General features: G+C 50.6%; 1 protein-coding gene across 8 annotated transcripts in view; it reads left to right on the top strand.

The window, feature by feature from the left end:
* The window catches only part of LOC119444336 (venom metalloproteinase antarease-like TtrivMP_A), a 1,295,510-nt gene that overhangs the window by 1,107,402 nt on the left and 175,737 nt on the right, over positions 1-12,371 (top strand). The gene's annotated exons all lie outside the window — the stretch shown is intronic.

The raw sequence follows: 12,371 nt of genomic DNA, 5'->3' as shown, positions 1-12,371 counted from the left end.
GCTGCCGTGAAGTGTGTTCACGTAGATTTCAGCGAAGTTCCCTAACTTGTAAATAGCAGAGACAATAACTGAAATGTTACACAATAATGGTTTTATAGTGCAAGCTAGCACTGCAAGTGTAGCAGTGGCATGTAAATAAAAGCATTAAACAAGCTGCAACTTTCTTTATTCTTCAACCTACAGCCCTTCTTTAAAGTAAAACGTATTTATACACACATCAGATGCAATAGCAATTACATTAAAGAACCGTGAAAATAATCAGGCTGCCGTAGTAGAGACATGCAGCATATATCACATCCCCTTGCACTTGCATCTAAATTATCACAAGTAACGGAACGCATTGTTCCATAAAACTACTGTGCACACCATAGTTACACAGAAATAGCACCCAGTTTAAACTGTACCAGAAAATAATGTACAGGTGCATAAATTATCACGCACCAACAGAACCATATTTATCACAGCCAGATGTGTAAGCACATATCCACATGTGAAAGGAAGATACTGTCGTGGAGTTGCAAAAAAAACAATGTCATACTTTGATAGTCACAAATATACAAATAAAATGAAGGAGTATAGGCAAGGAATTTTCATCACATTTTTTTTTGTGTGTGTATTCATAGGTTGCTTTCAATGTTATATTAAGATCCGAATTATTCCGCCTCTCAAGAAGTGATCGCCACTATTTGGTGAAACAGGATGAAATTGAGGTGTGGCCTCATGCGCACATTGACATGACAGCAATCAGGCGCCAGGAAATTTCAATGTCACACTCAGAATGCTCGCACCACCAGGCTTACTGGCACTTGTGCGGGTGAGCCTGATGGTGTGGACACGCCTATTGCTGCAGTATCAATTCAAGCACAAAATTATGCTGCATCTGCTATGCTATTTATTTGTGGTTGCATTAAAGGGTGACATAAGCAATTGTTTGTGGCAAACCAGCAATAGTCTGACTTCGTATCATCACTACTACATCAGCGAATTTTTTAAAGCGATTAAAAAATGTGATGAAAAATTTATTGCCTATGCTTCTTTACATTTAATGAGGGGCCTGAAATGGGTGAGGGGCTTGGCTTTCACCGTGAGCAAGTGCAGCCAGCAACAGCTGCAGGAGGTGTTGATTCGTCCCCTGAGACCGCCGCTCCTCCTCGAGGCACTGCTGCTGTATGTCCCACAGGCTGCGCACTTCCTCTGTCAGCTGCCACAGGCCAGCCATCTGTGCCTTGTGGTGCTGTTTGCAAGAAAATAAATTAAAATTTACTTACAGAAGCTCAACAGCAAGGCCTTGGCATGTTGTGCCCCATCAAAATGCAGTACATGGCTACTTGAACTTGACTTTTTTTCTTTTAGCCACATAAGTACCTTGATAGTGCCAGTTATATCCTGCAATCTGTACAAGAAATGATCAACACAGCACTACATGTAAATTTGTAAATGTACATCACAGCACTACAATTGTTTACTGATCGATACAATTAATACAGAGGTCAGCACATGCTGGCACAGTGACTGCGCCAGCGGCTTGTCTTTACCGCTGTTCATTTAGAAAGGCCACTGCCCAGCTCGTTTTTTCGAGCGGCACTCATACGTGGCAAGAACTTAGTAGAAGCAGGTATGGATGCTGCTCGATAAAGTGAAACAGAATAGCGGCCTGTTCTTACGACACGCGTGGGCCTTTCGCCGACATTTTGAAGCCTTTCTAAAAACGAGAATTTCAGCCCGACCGCAACACAGTAAGGCAAACATGTTGTCTAAACTTATCGCCTGCATAAAACACTCACTTCGATTTGATTACTCTATTTTACCTTTTGATACCATTAATTTAAAAGAACTGAACGTCGCTACTCACATTTACCGTTCTAGCAGCTTCTTTCTAGGAGCGGAACCGTCAGTGCAGGGGCGCCTGACCGAGGAAGGGTTGTCGTCACTGCGATCACTTTGACGAAGCTATTGTTCTGTCGTGACGATGTCTTGACAGTTCTCGATACACTATGTTCTGCACTGCTATGAATAATTCTTGTTGGCTCTTCCTAAAAAAAGAAAGAATCACACGTTATTCAATACATGCAGCGAAAACCACACAACAATGCAAGCACTACAAGAGAATATTTACTCACCTCTTTCTTCCATCTCAGGTTTCCCGGAAGCCGCGTCTGAATTTCTTATCAGACGAAAGTACACAGTCGTGGGCCGAAATCCCTTGTGGAACATTACGGACTAGCGTAAACGCTCGGGGATGCGACAGTCAGCTGCTCTGCTCCAACAGAAGCCGCTATTTGCGTGAGCTCAACGGCATGGATTGGATGTACATTCGACAAATATGTGGCTACGGCTTCAAAAATAGGAGCACTTGCGTTTGATTTTCTGTATGCAACAGCCGCTTTCAGGTGGTAAGGTTATAAAACAAACTTGCTTTACGAAGAATGGACGTGCGCTTTTATTAAATGTCTTTTCACAAAACAAATGTGCTATACAGCCCCGGAAAAAGAGAAGAGACCACGAAAGAAACCTCCGCCCAACGGAGGGAGCTGTTGATTGGACTATTCAAAAAACGTAGTGCATACGTATACACCATTTGCAAAAGCGGTGACGTCGCGCGAAAAGGCATTGTGACATTGAAAGTCATTGCTACAAAATAGCACCCTAGGACGAATTCTTCCTCAACAGCGAAGCATTCTATTGGGGAGACCCGTATCGGGTGTGCATTGTAGGTTCGGGCTAAATTCTAATGGCTTGCACTTGTTCGCTTTCACATCTATCAATACATCTGACTATATATTGTCACCTGTAGTAGTGGGCATAGGGCAAGCGCAGAGGCGCAAGAAGAAAGAAGTGCGCGTGCTAACCGCCCCGCTCGATAGCTGCCTCTCGCTGCCGTTTTCGCCAGAGCCCCAGCCGCTCCCAATAAACGTCGTCAGCCCCTTTTGAAGACCCGTGGCAAAGTGGTGGAGGTGCTGGGTATTTATCACTCATGCCACAGACTCCTCCTGGGAGCAGAAGCACCAGCCCTGTGTTAGTCCATACTCCCGTCCATCGGACCAGCCGCAGGATCCGGGGACTGCCCCCTGAAGACACCGTAGTGCTTCAGACTACCTCAACCGGTATGGAACGTGCAATGACGAACCGGTATACACTTCAGAACCCGCTGGCGCCGAAGTCGTTCCATGGCGACATCTTCGAAGACGTCGAAGACTGGATGACCGACTTCGAGCGCGTCGCCGAATACAGCGAATGGGACGACGCGACTAAACGTAGGAATGTCTACTTTTGCCTCGAGGACGGCGCGCGTACATGGCTTCAAAACCGTGAGGAGCAACTGACGTCGTGGCGCGAGTTCCGCCGTCATCTACTGGACACTTACGCCAGTCCTGATCGCCGCGGACGAGCCGAACGAGCAATTCAGGTCCGCGTCCAGCTTCCCAATGAAAGCGTTACCGCGTTCGTTGAAGATATGACGCGCCTCTTCAGACGAGCAGACCCTGGAATGACCGAGGACAAGAAGTTGCGTCACCTGATGCGAGGGGTGAAGGAGCAGCTCTTCGCTGGTCTTGTGCGCAATCCTCCGCAGACTGTCGCCGAATTTCTATCCGAGGCGGTCAGTATGGAGAAGACGCTTCAGCAGCGCTCTAACTTTTACGAGCGGCAAGTGAACGTGACTACGGACATGTCCACGGCCATCGGAAGCCACAATGACAACCTTCGAGACCTCATCCGCACCGTTGTGCGCGAAGAGATACTGAAGGTTTACGGCACCCCACAAGCCACGGTGAGCTCCATTGCGAGTGTAATAAGAGATGAAGTGCACCAAGCGCTCCCGTCCACCGTTCCTTTTTCTAACACCGCGCCTGCACCTTCTGTACACCACCGTGCGACCTACGCAGAAGTCTTGCGACAGCCTGCTTCGTCCCCGCCGCTGTTTGTTCAAGCCGCTCATCCGGTTGCACTCCCACCAGCCCAACCGTTGCCATACATCGAGGAACGACGCACGCCTCCACCGTTTCCCCATGCCGCTTCTCCGGTTGTGCTTCCGTAAGAGCGACCAGTGCATTACGCCGATGATCGACGCATGCCCCCTCGGAAGTCAGAGGTTTGGCGCACTCCGGATCGCCGTCCTCTGTGTTTCCACTGTGGTGAGGCAGATCATTTGTACCGCCAGTGCCCATACCGATGCCTCGGGTTGCGGGGCTTTTCTGCCTATTCGCCGCCACCCCGACTGGGCCAACGACCTCGGGACATTGAGGATTATCTGGCTCAGCAACGCATGCCCCCGCCTACCGGGCATCAGTCACGCTCGCCGTCGCCAAGGCGATTTTCACCATCGCCCCAGCGGTATTCGAGCGGACGGTCGCCAAGTCCCCGCCGGGAAAACTAACTACAGCGACCTTTGGGGGCGAGGCCGCTGGCAGTCGACGCGCTGAAGACCTCCGATCGACGCGAGTAAACAATGGTACCGGTACGCCATCAACTGAACGGAATGACCGGCTTTCGCTCGACATACCGGTGGTGATCGACGGTTACGCGGTTAGCGCTTTAGTGGACACCGGAGCGGACTATTCTATATAAAGCGGGAAGATGGCGACGTTTCTGAAGAACGTAATTACACCTTGGCATGGCTCGCAGATTCGTACGGCTGGCGGTCACGACGTTACTCCACTGGGAACCTGCACGACAAGAGTTCGGATTCGAGGATCGACATTCGTGGCGAGTTGCCTTGTCCTACGCGAATGCTCCCGCGACGTCATTCTCGGAGTTGACTTCCTGCAGGAATACGGCGCTGTTATTGACTTACGGGGCGGTGTAGTCACCTTCTCAGCCGACCAAGCAATCGACGCAAACGACGACAATCGACGTGATGACGCGCTACGTGTTTCCGCCGAAAGTGTTACGCTTCCTCCACGAGCCAGTGTTCTAGTCGAAGTGATGTGCGGTGGAATGCGCGAAGGTGGAGTGGTCGCAGAAAGTAACTTAGCGCATCTACTGACACAAGGTGTTTGTGCGGCCAGGAGTGTGCTACAGCTTCGTGATGGCCGATCTAAGTTGCTAGTCACCAACTTTAGTAATGAGCATCGACACCTCTTCCGCGGTACTTCGATAGCGTTTGCCGAAGAAGTGGAACACGTAGCTGAATGTTTTGCCCCTGAACCAGTGAGGCTGGCTAACAAGTCACTGGGCACCGTCGACATTAATCCCGAGTTATCTAACGACAAACAGGCAGCACTGCACGAGCTCTTGCTTGAATTCAGGGCATGCTTCGCAAGCTCGTCTAAGGTACGCCAGACTTCGGTCACAAGGCACCGGATCATCACATGCGACGACGCACGCCCGATACACCAGCAGCCTTACCGCGTGTCGGCAAAGGAACGCGCGGCGATTCGTACGCAAGTACAAGAGATGCTTGAAGATGGCGTGATCGAACCTTCCAACAGCTCATGGTCGTCTCCGGTCGTTCTTGTCAAAAAGAAAGACGGAACGCTACGCTTTTGCGTCGACTACCGGAAGCTCAACAGCGTAACTAAAAAGGACGTGTACCCACTGCCACGTATCGACGACTCGTTAGATAGACTGCGGCGTGCCCAGTACTTTTCGTCACTCGATTTGAAAAGTGGATACTGGCAGATCGAGGTAGATGAACGAGACCGCGAGAAAACTGCCTTTGTGACTCCCGACGGCTTTTACGAATTTCGAGTGCTCCCTTTCGGTTTGTGTTCAGCCCCAGCAACTTTCCAGCGCATGATGGATACTGTCCTCGCTGGATTGAAGTGGCAGACTTGCCTTGTGTATCTTGACGAGGTAGTTGTCTTTTCTGAAACATTTGAGCAACATCTTCATCGCCTGCGGCATGTGCTAGAAGCGCTCCGATCGGCTGACCTCACGCTTAAACCAGAGAAGTGCCACTTCGGTTATGAAGAGCTCAAGTTTCTCGGACACGTCGTCAGCGCCAAAGGAGTTCGACCCGATCCCGACAAGCTTGTCGCTGTAGCAGCTTTTCCTCTTCCTGCCGACAAGAAGGCCGTCCGACGCTTCCTGGGCTTGTGCGCGTATTATCGCCGCTTCATCGACAACTTCTCGAAGATTGCGGAACCCCTGACTCACCTTACCAGAGATGACACGCCATTTGCCTGGACGAATGAGCAACAAGCGGCCTTCGCTGAACTGCGCCAACGCATGCAGTCAGCACCCGTCCTGGCACATTTCGACGAAGAGGCTGACACCGAGGTGCATACTGACGCCAGCAACATCGGCCTTGGCGCAGTACTCGTCCAACGTCAAGACGGCATTGAACGAGTAATAGCCTATGCTAGCCGCTCGCTGTCCCGTGCCGAGGCGAACTACACTACTACAGAAAAAGAGTGTCTCGCGGTCGTCTGGGCGATCACGAAGTTTCGCCCTTATCTCTACGGCCGTCCCTTCAAAGTGGTGACAGAGCACCATGCTCTATGTTGGTTGGCGAACATACGCGATCCTTCAGGACGGCTGGCACGGTGGAGCTTGCGGCTACAGGAGTTCGACGTCACCATAGTTTATAAGTCTGGCCGCAAGCACGAAGACGCCGACACGTTGTCGCGTGCTCCCGCCGAATCTTTCAGTCGACAGTCAGAGGACGACGACGGCTTCCTGGGCGCCCTTACTACGTCGGACTTAGTCAAATCGCAGCGTGACGACGCTGAAATTCGACCTCTCATCGACCACTTAGAGGGCCGTGATACAACCATACCACGCCATCTACGTCGCGTCTTGACGTCCTTCTGTCTACGAGACAATGTGCTGTACAAGAAGAACGCCCGCCCGAATGATCGAGCCTACCTCCTAGTAGTTCCCAAAGACTTGCGGGACGATATTCTTTTCGCTTGCCACGACGAGCCTACATCTGGCCACCTCGGCTCCTCACGAACGCTTGCTAGAGTGCGCGAGATGTATTACTGGCCCGGACTTTCAGCAAGCGTCAAGCAGTATGTGAAAGGCTGCCGTGAATGTCAGCGACGAAAGTCACCACCCCTGAAGCCCGCCGGGTTATTGCAACCCATTGAACCACCTCATAAGCCATTCGACCAAGTCGGCTTGGACATTCTTGGGCCTTTTCCTCTGTCAACCGACGGCAACAAGTGGGTGATTGTCGCCACTGACTATTTAACCCGCTATGCCGAGACAGAGGCGCTCCCACGAGCCACGGCTTCTGAGGTAGCGCAGTTCTTCATGTGTCACATTGTATTGCGCCATGGTGCCCCAGCCACTGTTATCACAGATAGAGGAACGGCGTTCACGGCACAGCTCACGGACGAAATTTTTCAACTAAGCAACACCAGGCATCGAAAGACGACCGCTTACCATCCGCAGTCCAACGGCCTTACGGAGCGATTAAACAAGACCATCACAGACATAATCTCTATGTACATCGACGTCCAGCACAAAACATGGGATCGTATCCTGCCTTATGTGACCTTCGCGTATAATACCGCCGTACAAGAAACAACGCGCTTCACACCATTTCGCCTTGTCTACGGCCGCGAAGTACAGACGATGCTGGACGCTATGCTTCCGTGCCACGACGCCGAGAACCTAACTACTGACGCCGAAGAATTTGCTCAGCGCGCTGAGGAGGCTCGCCAGCTCGCGCGGCTGCACATCGGTGAGCAGCAACACGCAGATGCACGGCGCTATAACATCCGTCACCGGCAAGTGCGCTACAGTCCCGGCGACCAAGTGTTGGTGTGGACCCCTGTTCGCCGCCGTGGCCTTTGTGAAAAGTTGCTCAGCCGGTATTTTGGCCCGTACAAAGTGCTGCGCCGCATTAGTGACGTGAACTATGAAGTCGTTCCTGACAGTGCGGCGCAAACACGGCGCCGACAACCACCTAGTTCTGACGTAGTTCACGTCGTACGCATGAAGCCTTACGTTGCGCGTTAGTGATTTTTACGCGCCCATTTGCACCTAATGCACTTACCTCTTCGTTTCTAGAGAGGTAGAGAATTGTTTCTAGCTACGCTGCTGTAGCTCTCGCTGTGTTCTGTGCGCGAGCATCTTCATTGAGCGTGTGTTGTTTTTTTTTTTTGTTGTTGTTTTTTTTTCCTTTCCCACACCACTTCTTGAGCATCGAGCCAATGCTCTTTCCGAGGAAGGGGGGAAATGTCACCTGTAGTAGTGGGCATAGGGCAAGCGCAGAGGCGCAAGAAGAAAGAAGTGCGCGTGCTAACCGCCCCGCTCGATAGCTGCCTCTCGCTGCCGTTTTCGCCAGAGCCCCAGCCGCTCCCAATAAACGTCGTCAGCCCCTTTTGAAGACCCGTGGCAATATATATATATATATATATATATATATATACAGCTAAATTAAGCAGTGATATAGGCAATAATTGTAGACACGCCTGAGGCAGATAAACGATACCTTTGTTTAATATTTTTTTTTCCACAACGCCGCGACACACAGCGGACGGACTGGATGTAAATGTTGAATTGTTTTTCGTGGAACCTCACGCAATTTCCGACAAAGCACACCAAGTGAGCTTGAAGAATAAGTAAGTATGGTTATTTTGTAAGTAGTGTCACGTAGAAGTGACGGTGTAGAAAACAGTCGCAAAACTGTGAATCAGGAAACGGAATTTTTATTGGGCGAACTTGTGCCCACAAAAGTAAGTTGCTCTCGAAGGACAACGATAGCGGCGAACACAGTCGGCGATCGTCGAAATTTGATCAGCGGTGAAACGAATCGGCTTTTATACGTGAGTCATAGAAGATTTCAGAGTAATCCCTGGTGCCCGCCTGTCTTCCAGAGAGTATTAGACAATTCGCATCGCTCATACAAACAGATTACATAAGCGTCAGTGACAACAGGTAACGCATAGAAGCATCGATAACGTTCGAGAAGTTTCCGACACATGCAGGCGCGCCTTGCGCCGAGCGATAACGTTTAACATTTGTGAGCCAGTGAAAAGCGGTCACCGGTGATAGATAAAAAACGTGTGTCAATACCCTCCCCTTAAAAACACCGTCCCAATGCCGCAAACATGAAAGCTAAAACAAATTAAAGAAAAAACAACAAAGCAACAAAATCCCTAATTTCGTCAGCGGGCGTAGAAAGGCTTAAGATGCATCGTTGTGATTGCTTAAATGCCGTCGCGAACGACCTCATAGTCAAGCGCGCCAATACGTCGGATGATCTCACAGGGTCCGAAGTAGCGTCGTAACAGTTTCTCGCTAAGTCCTCGTCAGCGTACCAGCATCCAGACCCAAACACGGTCGCCGGGCTGGTACTCGACGTAGCGTCGTCGAAGATTGTAGTGTCGGCAATCGGTCCTGTGCAGGTTCTTTATACGCAGGCGGGCGAGCTGTGGACCTTCTTCGGGGCACTGCAAGTAGGTAGCAACGTCGAGATTGTCTTCGTCGGTGAGGTCTGGTAGCATGGCGTGAAGTGTCGTTTCCGGGTTCCTTCCGCAGACCAGGTTGAACGGCGCCATGTGCATCGTTTCTTGCACGATTGTGTTGTATGCGAAGGTCACGTACGGAAAGATGGCATGCCACGTCTTGTGTTCGACGTAGACGTACAGTCGAGTGCAAAATTTTAGAGACCACCGGAGCGGCGACTAAAGTCCCTATATAAGAAAAGTACCGCCATCCTTTGATAAACGCCGCTTCTCTCTCTCCTGTATCTCCGATTGGACGATGATAGCGCGCGCTTTTCACTTCTTTATATTTTCTTCGTTTCCGCCTCAGAGCCATGTTGAAAGTCCTCTGCACAGCCGCACTCGCCGGCGGCAGCGGTGGCTGCGCGCGCCCGGCCTGAAAGCTTCAACGTGGACACTCTAGGTGCGCCACCGTCGACTTGGCTTTCGCAAGCGAAAAGGAAAGAGTAGATGGCGGTACTTTTCTTATATAGGGACTTTAGACTAAACTGCATCGGTACGCCTTCTGACGGCTGCGCGCATAAGTGCCACAGGGCGTACTACGCACGAGCCTCCTTTTTTTTAGCTGCCATCCTGCTCGTACGGTTGCTGCAACCGTGCGCGCGCCGGAACGCGTGCGAGATAGCAAGGTGCCACTTCTGCAGTCACCGTGGAATCACCCGAATGATGATATCGTCATATCGTGACGAAAACACTTCATTTGTACTGGCAGCGCTGGGAGCGCGCCACTCTCTGCACCTTGTTTCTAGACGTTCCGCGGTGCGGAACACATTCTTTGCGTCAATTTTCCTGAAATTGAATTATGTGATAAGGTCAGGAAGCAGCGATGCCTTTTGCGCTCTACGTTTACACGGCGACTGCAGAAGTGACACCTTGCGCTCTCTCCCGCGTTCCGGTGCACGTGCGGTTGAAGCGACTGAATGAGCAGGCTGGCAGATAAAAAGGGACGGGCGTGCGCAGTACGCCCTCTCGAACTTAGGCACGCAGCCGTCAGAAGGACCAGCAATGCAGTTTAGTTTAAAGTGCCTATATAAGAAAACTACCGCCATCGTTTGATAAACGCCGCTTCTCTCTCTCCTGTATCTCAAATTGGACGATGATAGCGGGCTTTCACTTATTTATATTTAGTTTTTTTCTGCCTCAGAGCTATGTTGAAAGTCACTCTGTGCTGCCGCAGTCGCAGGCGACGGCGCATGCCCGGCCTGAAAGCTTCAACGTGGACTTTCTAGGGGCGCCACCGTCGACTTGCTTTCGCAAGCAAAAAGTCAAGAAAAAAACATTACTCCATCTCCCGGTAAAGGGAACCATGTGTGGATGCGAAGCAGCGGGCGGATGGTTAGCTTGAGCGGGAGATGGTTTCGCGACCGAGCGCTCATCGCGGCGCTGCACAGGAGACAGAATGAGGGGCGCGCGCTCCGTCATTTTCATACCGCGGAACTACCGTGGCGCCCCCAGCGGAGTATGCAGCTGTCGCACCACCTGTCCAGCGCGCCGCTCCGGATTCCTAGAGGAGAGAAAGGGGGGGAGCGTAGGAGAGGAGAGGGGGAGGGTACATGCATGCGCTGTGGGCGTGTGGGACGCGGGACACCAGACAGAGCCCCCGACAAGAAATCCTGCGCATTTAAAAAACAAGCGCTATAGGAGAGGAGACGGCGAAGGAAATAGTGTATGGCGGTACTTTTACTATATAGGGACTTTAGTCGCCGCTCCCGTGGTCTCTAAAATTTTGCACTCGACTGTACATTGCCAGCATGTCGGCGATGGTCTTATTTGGGCGGTCAGTGAGGCCATTCTTCGGCGGGTGGCAGGCAGTGGTCCGGCGATGGTTTGTCTTCGTGTATCACAGAATGGCTTGAGTTAGATATGCCGAAAAGGCCGTACTTATGCTGGTGATGAGGACTTCTCGGGCACTGTGACGCAGGAGGATCATTACCAGGAATTTGGGACATCGCCGAACAGCGCCTCTGCGGCCGCCTCTGAAAACATGCGCGTTGTCTATGGGAGAGCGTCGTTTTTATGCAATAACTAATCATAGAAGCCATCTTTCAAAATATTCCTGTCGAAATAGGCTATAGGCGCTTAGCCCGACATCTCATGCAAGCAGTACCATTACTTACGGCAGAAAACCCGTTCGAAATTGCCGCGAAGTTTCAAGTATTGGAGTCGATGGAAAAGAGCAAATTTTCGAGCTTTTTTTGACCAGTAAAAAGCAATTTACGATGAACCTATTGTATCGATTGACGTATTCCCGGGGATTTAACAACTTCAATGACTTAGCCTTCAGCTAGTTGCAGCACCAGATCTTGAAATGGCAAAAATGTCGTTCCAAAATCGCAGTTTTCATAACAAGGTCGCTGAATTTATTGTGGTACATATACAAACAATTGTACAATCATTGCATTCTACCGGTGCTAACATAAGGGGCAGAAACTTGGAGGTTAACAAAGAAGCTCGAGAACGAGTTAAGGACCGCACAAAGAGCGATGGAACGAAAAATCTTAGGAGTAACGTTAAGAGACAGGAAGAGAGCGGTGTGGATCAGAGAACAAACGGGGATAGCCGATGTTCTAGTTGACATTAAGCGGAAGAATTGGAGATGGGCAGGCCATGTAATGCGTAGGATGTATAACCGGTGGACCATTAGGGTTACAGAATGGATACCAAGAGAAGGGAAACGCAGTCGAGGACGGCAGAAAACCAGGTGGTATGATGAAGTTAGGAAATTTACATGCGCAAGTTGGAATACGTTAGCGCAAGACAGGGGTAATTGGAGATCGCAAGGAGAAGCCCTGCAGTGGACATAAATGTAGGCTGATGATGATGATGATGATATATAAACCTAGTTTTTTACCCACCATAGAGCTTCGAAGTTATAGCCGAGCGTGTTGAGCGACCACAGATCAACATCACCGATACCACGACCGTTAGCTCGCAGGTTCGAAGCCAGCGTCGCCGCACTTTTCGTCTAACACT

This window comes from Dermacentor silvarum, chromosome 3 (genome assembly GCF_013339745.2).
Source record: "Dermacentor silvarum isolate Dsil-2018 chromosome 3, BIME_Dsil_1.4, whole genome shotgun sequence".
Classification (NCBI taxonomy): Eukaryota; Metazoa; Arthropoda; class Arachnida; order Ixodida; family Ixodidae; genus Dermacentor; species Dermacentor silvarum.
Note: the sequence above shows the minus strand (reverse complement) of the source record. Positions and strands in the feature narration are given on the sequence as shown.